Below are 8,154 nucleotides of genomic sequence, written 5' to 3'. Positions count from 1 at the left end.
GATCGTCACCCAAAGAAAGAACACACGTGTAATGATGTCATGCTGTTCTCAGGCAGAAGCTACAGCCTGCAGTTGAGTTTTTCAAGCTCAATCTTTAAAGTGGCTGCTTTTTATTAACCATGAGCTGTATGATTCCACCCATGCTCGCACACCCGTGGAGCCCCAGAAACTTGCACTGAATTCTAGAAACAAGATCAAAGAGATACAGGCAGTCAGGATTCAAAACCCTGAGAATGGAAGCAATGGCCGGCCTTCTTGGAGAATTCCAACTTGGAAGACCTGACGTAAGCAAGAGCTAGCCCATGAAGTGAGAGGGTGGATAGCCCAGGCAGAGAGAGTATGCTGGGGAGAGGTAAAGAGGTTTGACAGTGGGTGGGACAAATTGGACAGAGAACTTCGGTAGGAAATATCAAGACAGAAAAACATCTAGAGGTTATACCTTACATGACGTCAACTTGCTGGATACAGAAGTGGGAACCAACCAGAGTTAGGTAAGGAGATGGCTGGTTAGATTGTCATGTTAGGTGAAGCACCTGGTGGAGGGCATTGCAGGTCAAAGGGCAGCTAAGCAAGGAGCACAGGTCGTAACAGAAAGGTCAAAGCGCAGCTAAGCAAGGAGCACAGGTCGTAACAGAAAGGTCAAAGGGCAGCTAAGCAAGGAGCACAGGTCGTAACAGAATGCTGTGTCCTACAAGATGCTTCCTTTTGAATGTTCTGTTGGAAGGAAGTACAAACAGATGGTCACAGAAATGGAGTGCTTACTTTATACAGATGAGGGATCACTGTTATAAAGTCACCGAGGACAAAGGACAGCAACAGTTTTTTTTTTTAAACATTTATTTATTTATTATGTATACATCATACAGCTTTCTGCCTGCATGTATGCACCTGCAGGCCAGAAGAGGGCACCAGACCTGATTATAGATGGTTGTGAGCCACCATGTGGTTGCTGGGAATTGAACTCAGGACCTCTGGAAGAGCAGACAGTGCTCTTAACCTCTGAGCCATCTCTCCAGCCCCCAGCAACAGTTTTAAAAACAAGTATTTGGTTGTTAGGCTCAATGCTGGATGACAAGAAACCCAATGTTCTCTTAGGGAAAGTCTAAGATTACTTTCAGAGAGAGAAGAATCAAGTGAGGAAAGGAAGAACATTTCAGGAAGTAAAGATACAGAAAAAGCAAAAGATTCCCTCGTCTTTGTACTAATCCTCTATTGTCTCTATGCAAGCCAATTCCAAACTGGAAATAGTTGATTTTTGACCAAAACATGTGTGTGTACAGAGACTTGTTTCTCAGTGGTGGTGTAAACCACCCCCTGTAGAACATTGTAGGCTGCTTTTCAAGGTCCTAATATGACCGGGGGTAGAACTGTGAGCTAATTCAGTCTCAGATGTGGTAGGCGTCAATGGCATAAAGGTACTGCTGGTCCCAACTATGAATCAGTTGGGTCGTTTAACTTCCGTCACTAAAGTACGCCAGCACTCATTGCAGCCAGTCTTAAAACTTGTGGACCCCCAGCTCCGAAAAAAAGAACCAAAAAAAAAAAAAAAAACAAAAAAACTTGTGGACCTCATTCTGACATTTCTTCTAGCACCTCAAATAATTCTAACATTGAAAAGATACACTACAATTATTCAGTCCACTCAGCCATGTATTTTACACTAGAGTTTATTACAGTGAAATACAATCTCCATTTTACAAAACACGCATGCCTTGAGTGGTTGGTTTCTGGATAAGCTGGCCATATTGATCAGTTCAACAATGTGTACTTCATAGAAATGGCCACACTCTTAGAATTAACTGATTTATCAGGTGGTAGGAATGAACCGACATGCGCCTACATGCATTGCTAGTCCTGACAGGGCATGACAACCATGAAGGCAGATATGAGCGATGACCAATCTCAGCCAGAACACGGACATGCAGAGTGTTCCAGTGGAATAGGAGAGCTGAAGTCCTCTTAGGGTGCGTGCATGCGTGCGTGCGTGTGCGTGTGTGTACATATATACACATGTATATGCATGCTCATATTCTATGCAAATATGCAAGTGTATTTCATCTTGAAAAAAGATCTAGTGTTAAAATCAATTTTTCAAAACAAGTTAGTTTTAACTGACTGGAGGAATCACCATAGGCTTTATTTAAACTATTTATATTCAAAAGTATTTAATTCGATTTTTTAGATATTTAATGTGTGAGGATATATACATATGTATATATACATATATAGATTTGTGCATGTATAATCTAAGTTTAGCAAATAGTTAACACTATTTTCCAAGACATTTATGTCATTGGACCTTTTTCAATCTTAGGTTTTATATAAAAACATGGGTGTCATCCCCTTGCATGGTATGCATGTTACCACCAGAAAGATAAATGCTACTAATGGGGTTGGAAATGATAAACCTATACCATGCTGAAGTAAGTCACTATTGAAAATATCAAATAATAAACTGGGAGTGGTGGTGCACACTTTAATCGCAGCACTGGAGGCAGAGGCAGAGAGATCTCTGTAAGTTCAGGGCCAACCTGGTCTACATATAATCCCAGAATACAAGGAGAGACCCTATCTCAACCAACAAATCTAGGAGTTGGAGGCGTAGCTCAGGAGTGAGGAGAACTTGCTACCCCTGCAGAGGACTCACATGGCAGGCAGTCACAACTGTCACTACAGTTTCAAGGAGACCTGACACTTTCTTCGGGTTTCCATGGCACCAGGCATGCATGTGGCACATGCGCGGGTACACACACACACACACACACACACACACACACACACACACACACACAGTGTGTGCATATACATGCAAACATTCATACACAGAAAATCTTTAAAATACTCAATTATTAAGAACAATTTAAGTGGTCCTGCCCCAACTGTGCCTGATTCACTAAAACCAATGTCGTTTCCTCATTCTGCTCCTCTTTTTGTGCCTGCTCCTATGTAAATATTCTCCTCAGTCATGATTCGGAACAACTGGTTTGGAACACCGAAAAGCTGAACCCTTCTTTCTACCTCATCTGTAGAGAGCTACAGACCTTCTAACAGCAGAGAAACTGGGAGAAGAACCTGTTTGTACCGTTTACCTCACCCGTGTGCAAATTTACATGCAATTACTTTCTTTTTTTGAAACATGACTGTTCCGGCTTCCTTTTCTGAATTCCAAGTTGAGGATTATTTAATAGCTAAGAATTTTATTTTCAAAGGCCTGTATCCTTAACTAGCCCACATTATTACCTATCTTTTTAAAATGAATTTGACTTAAAGTGACAATGACCTGGAATAATCAGTCACCCATGAAATTTGCCTTAGCAGGGCTAATGTAACCAGTGTTCTCAGTTACACTCATATTCTTACAACCAGGCATGGTGCAGTGTCTGTAAATCATAGCACTGGGAGGCCAAGGCTACAAGTTTGAGGCCAGCCTGTTCTAGAGATACCCTACCTCAAAAAACATAACACATTCCTGTGGACTTTACCCTAAGGTCCCCAAGGTTTAAAATAACCACTGAACAATGATCCTCTGTCTTACAAAACAACAGAAAGCCCTCAATATTACTGGAGATTGAATCCAAGGTCTTTAACACAGTGGGGCAAGTGCTCTACCAATAACCTGTATCCCCATCCGTCTTATTTTCTTAATGTGCGTGTTCCCTCATGTATGCACGTGTACTGTGTGTGCCTGCATGTGATCCCCTGGAACTGGGTTACAGGTAGTTAACTGCCATGTAGGTGCTGGAGATAGAGCACAGGTCCTTTGCAAAAGCAGGAAGTGCTCTTAACTCCTCAAGCCATCTTTCCAGCCCCCAGCCCGGTCATTTAATTTCTATTAACAGGAACCAAACTTTTCCTAGCAGCACTGAGAGAGAATAATGTAGCCTCTATGTCTTACCTTTACCCCTAAGGGCTCTACATACCACTGTCAAGGTCACCTGCTTCTCTATCAATAGTCATTAAAGTTACAGACTATCAGTGATCCCAAACCCAGTGGGTCAAATCCTCAAGAGAAGCCAAAGGCTACGTTTAAAGACTGAGAACAACCCCCCTGAGCTTTCCAGGTGGGCTCTATCCTAAGCAAAGCATCTTCCCAATGTCATAATTCCAGTTGCCCAGTGTTCTAAGAGACGGTGATGGCAGTAGACGGTTATGTGGGCTAAGATTCAAGAACCATTCATAAACCATCGGCCATGAACACTGTGAGGCAGGAGGAGGGGACATCTGTAAACAAAAGGTTTGGATTAGACGGTATTTAAAAACCACTCTAGCTCTAGGAAAACCCACCCATTTTTCTTTTGGCTCCTCATCTTGACAGGCAGGGAGTGCAAATGTATGGTTAAGGGAATCAGAGATTTAAAAACTACCTTTAGTCTTAGCAGATGGGCCATAAAAATTGTGCTCTGCTGATCTGGTTTTAACAAGACCATTAAATATAAAATCCTGTACCACTCTTATCCTCATGGCCCTGTTCGCAAGCAGCCATTCTGTGTAATCCAACCTCATCTCTATTTATTCTGCTACGGCTGTACTTACACTGCAAAACAACTGCTTTGGTAAACAAGAATAGCAATAATATGATATTGTCATTTGGTGGGCAAGAAAGAGAAGAAATAAGTAACCAGATTCAGAACTTCCTAAAAACACACCATAACACAAATTAATGCACATCTATACAAACAGGGTATCCATCCTAAGGTGAAATTAAACTATAATTCCTTATAGATATGCAAATTCTAACTGTCATTCCGTCTCGGCCACGTGTTAACATTTGCTGTCACTCCCAACACTTTTTTGTACAGATACTTGGGCAGGTAAGTGTGCCTGTGTGTGTATATGTGTGCACATGCATGCTTTGCGCATGAAATATGGAATCTTTGGGCCTCATTTTCTGGATTTGTTCCAGTGCACATGGCAAATTCTTCAGGCAACCTTCAGCTCTAGGATGTGCCAGGCTGGCTTTGAACTCCTAGATCCTGAGGCAGGAGGGTTGCCTCAGGTTCAAGGTTAGCTTGGATTATGTTGGCAGGCTAACCTGCACCACATAGCACGATCCTATCTGAGAGGAGAGATAGAGACCAGTCTCAGACTAACAGCATACATTCTACGATTGTCAGCTCTACCCCCGCATCGAGCTTGTTCACCTCTGCCACTGTTCTGGGTGTATAAATCAGGTCTTCTAGCTTGAAGGGGCTCGAGACCCCAAAAGTACAACAATGCCAAGCAACCAGAGCTTCCAGGGACTAAGCCACTACCTAAAGACTGTGCATGGACTGACCCTGGACTCTGACCACATAGGTAGCAATGAATATCCTAGTAAGAGCACCAGTGGAAGGGGAAGCCCTGGGTCCTGCCAAGACTGAACCCCCAGTGAAGGTGATTGTTGAGGGGAGGGCGGTAATGGGGGAGGATGGGGAGGAGAACACCCATATAGAAGGGGAAGGAGAGGGGTTAGGGGGATGTTGGCCCGGAAACCGGGAAAGGGAATAACAATTGAAATGTAAATAAGAAATACTCAAGTTAATAAAGAAAAAAAATGCCACATGAAATGTAAATAAGAAATACCCAATTTAATAAAGATGGAAAAAAATTTAAAAAAAAATCAGGTCTTCTGTCAATTTATCTTGCCCCTGTTTATATGTAAGGCTGACCATCTTTTCACATGCTAAATCATCTGTGTGCTGCCTGCCCCCTGTAACATACTGAGCCCAACACTGCTTCACTACAAATATATTTTCTAGTTTATCGTTTTAGACTAATATATTTTAGAAGGATTTAGAGCAAAGGTATTTCTCCAAATAACCCAAGGCTTATCAGAAAATTCAGAACAGCCTAGCACTTTATTCCCTAAGCACCAGGAGAGAAAAGAGGGGGAGGAGGAGGGTGTGCATCAGAGGTGGGAACGCCAGCCTGGGAGGTGGAAGCAGGGAGGACTGGAGTGAAGGTAAGCCCTGGTGACAGGGCATTTGAGGCTGATTTAAGACACTGAAAGCAGCAAAACTTGAGAAATAAACAGGAAGTCTAAAAAGACAAACAGAGAGAGTTAAAAAAAAAAAGACAGCCACTAGAGACTCTTATTTAGAACCCTGTGGAAATTTATAAGCTTCCATTATCGGAGACAGGGAAACAAGCAGTCCTCTGGAATGGGCACTTTTGGGCAAGTCTGGCCCATTTCTCAAAGCTCCTTTGACAGATAAATCTAATGTACTTAGGTACACTGTATAATGCTTTTAGTCGTCCATCAGGAAGTCCATTTACTCCAGCAGAATCCTGACTCTCAACAGTATGAAGCAAATGTAGCTAATGGGTAAGGTCTCTATATAATGTAGCTTTAAAAATAAATGCAAAAATACCAGACATAAAAACTCTTAAAGTTGAATGGTAAAAATATAATTTATTTACATTCACAATTTTTTAATTTTAAGGCTCTAGATATTATTTACTAAAGGAATTACGATCTAATGGGCTTAGAACTGGAGAGATGGCTCAGGCATTAAGAGCACCTGTTGCTCTTGCAGAGAACCCAGTTTGCTTATCAGCACCCACGTGGAGGCTCAGTGTCTGCAACTCCACTTCCAGAGGACCCTACGGCCCCTTCTGGCCTCTGCGGCACTGGGTGTGCACACACAATACTGCTCATACATTCATGCAAACGCACACACGCAAAATAAAAATACCTCTGGGTGGGGCTTAGCTCTGTTGAAAATTATAAAGTGAGTGGACTTGTACAGTGCTGGAGGTGTCCTGGCTTTATTGCCTCTGTAGCAATTGATTCCCCTTAGGATCAATGACATTGAGAAAATTTAACATCTAGACCACAACCCATGTCATGTCGTATCTTGTTTCCCAAAGGAGAGAATTCCTGAACTCTACTCCAGCAGGAAATCAACTTCGCCTTTCCTTTAGTGCTCAGGAGCAAAGCTTTATGTGAGCAAAAGGACAGTCAGAAGAACTTCAGCACGGACATCAACAAAAAGATGAAGTCACACATGGTGGTGTGAAACTGTAATGCCAGGTCCCTAGCATTCGGCAGTCACTCGGAGGTGAGGCAGGGGCATCAGGATTCAGAGCCAGCCTCTCCTAAGCTCCAGTGTGCTTCTGCAAGCTGTTAACCAAGGGTCTGGGGCCAGCTCACTTATGAACTCTCCTAAAAGGAAGGAACTAATCCCTACACTCTCTACAGCTGAAATGCTTTCCAATGTCTGTCTCCTTCACCTCACTCTCCGCTCTGAGGCAACAAGGGAGTGCCTTACCACAAACACCAGTAACACCTAACAGAGTATAGACCCACCACTATGCTATATAAAGGCTGATAAAATGATGTCAAATCTGCAAGTTGCCAGTGGTATATGCATCATTACAGACTGCAAAGATTCTCATCATGGGGTAATCTTTTTGGTTTCTTAGAACTATTCTGTAGTCCAGCATTCAGCCATTATTAAGTTTTCCTGAATGTTACCCTTCTTTCCGCCATAAACTCTGAGATTAAGGGCATCTCCCCCCATTTTTGGTATGCTTGAATTATCAACAGATCTGGGACACAAAATACTAAATGCGTATATATTAATTTCCTCTCCAAGTAGCTAAAAACCACAGTACTGAAGCCACAGTAGGGGCAGCAAAGGGCCCTGGCGCTCTCTTGGCCTCTGCTTCCGATTACGTAAGGACAGTGACATCTGTGCGCTGTTAAAGAACCTAGGCTTTATTGGAGAATTCCGAAGGCAGGACCAAAACCTTGCTGCAGCTACAAATACTTCTCATAAAAACTAAATGAGGGAATTCTCTGCAGCAATTCCTCAAAGTTCCCAGTAAAAACTTAAGAGAAAGGTAAATAAACCAGACTTCATAGAAAAATTTACAACTCTCATTCAAAAGCAGCTCTTTAAAGTAAATACAACACTCAAGTTGAAAATTTTATACCAACACAAAACTTGCCAGGTCTAATAAATTATTGACAGAACACTGCATCAAAAATAAGGCAATTACCCAAGATGTCATTAAAGATTTCTCCACTTCCTAACAAGACAGAGCTCATCTATCTAGGAGCAGCTGATATTTCATTCAGTTTCAGGGTGTGTGAAATCCTTACGGACAGAAATGATAAGATGTGACTGTCGCTCTTCAGAATACTTGCAGGAAAATCATTTCTAAAGCACA

This window comes from Rattus norvegicus, chromosome 15 (genome assembly GCF_036323735.1).
Source record: "Rattus norvegicus strain BN/NHsdMcwi chromosome 15, GRCr8, whole genome shotgun sequence".
Classification (NCBI taxonomy): Eukaryota; Metazoa; Chordata; class Mammalia; order Rodentia; family Muridae; genus Rattus; species Rattus norvegicus.
The sequence above is the reverse complement of the archived record's forward strand: the minus strand, read 5'-3'. Positions refer to the sequence as shown.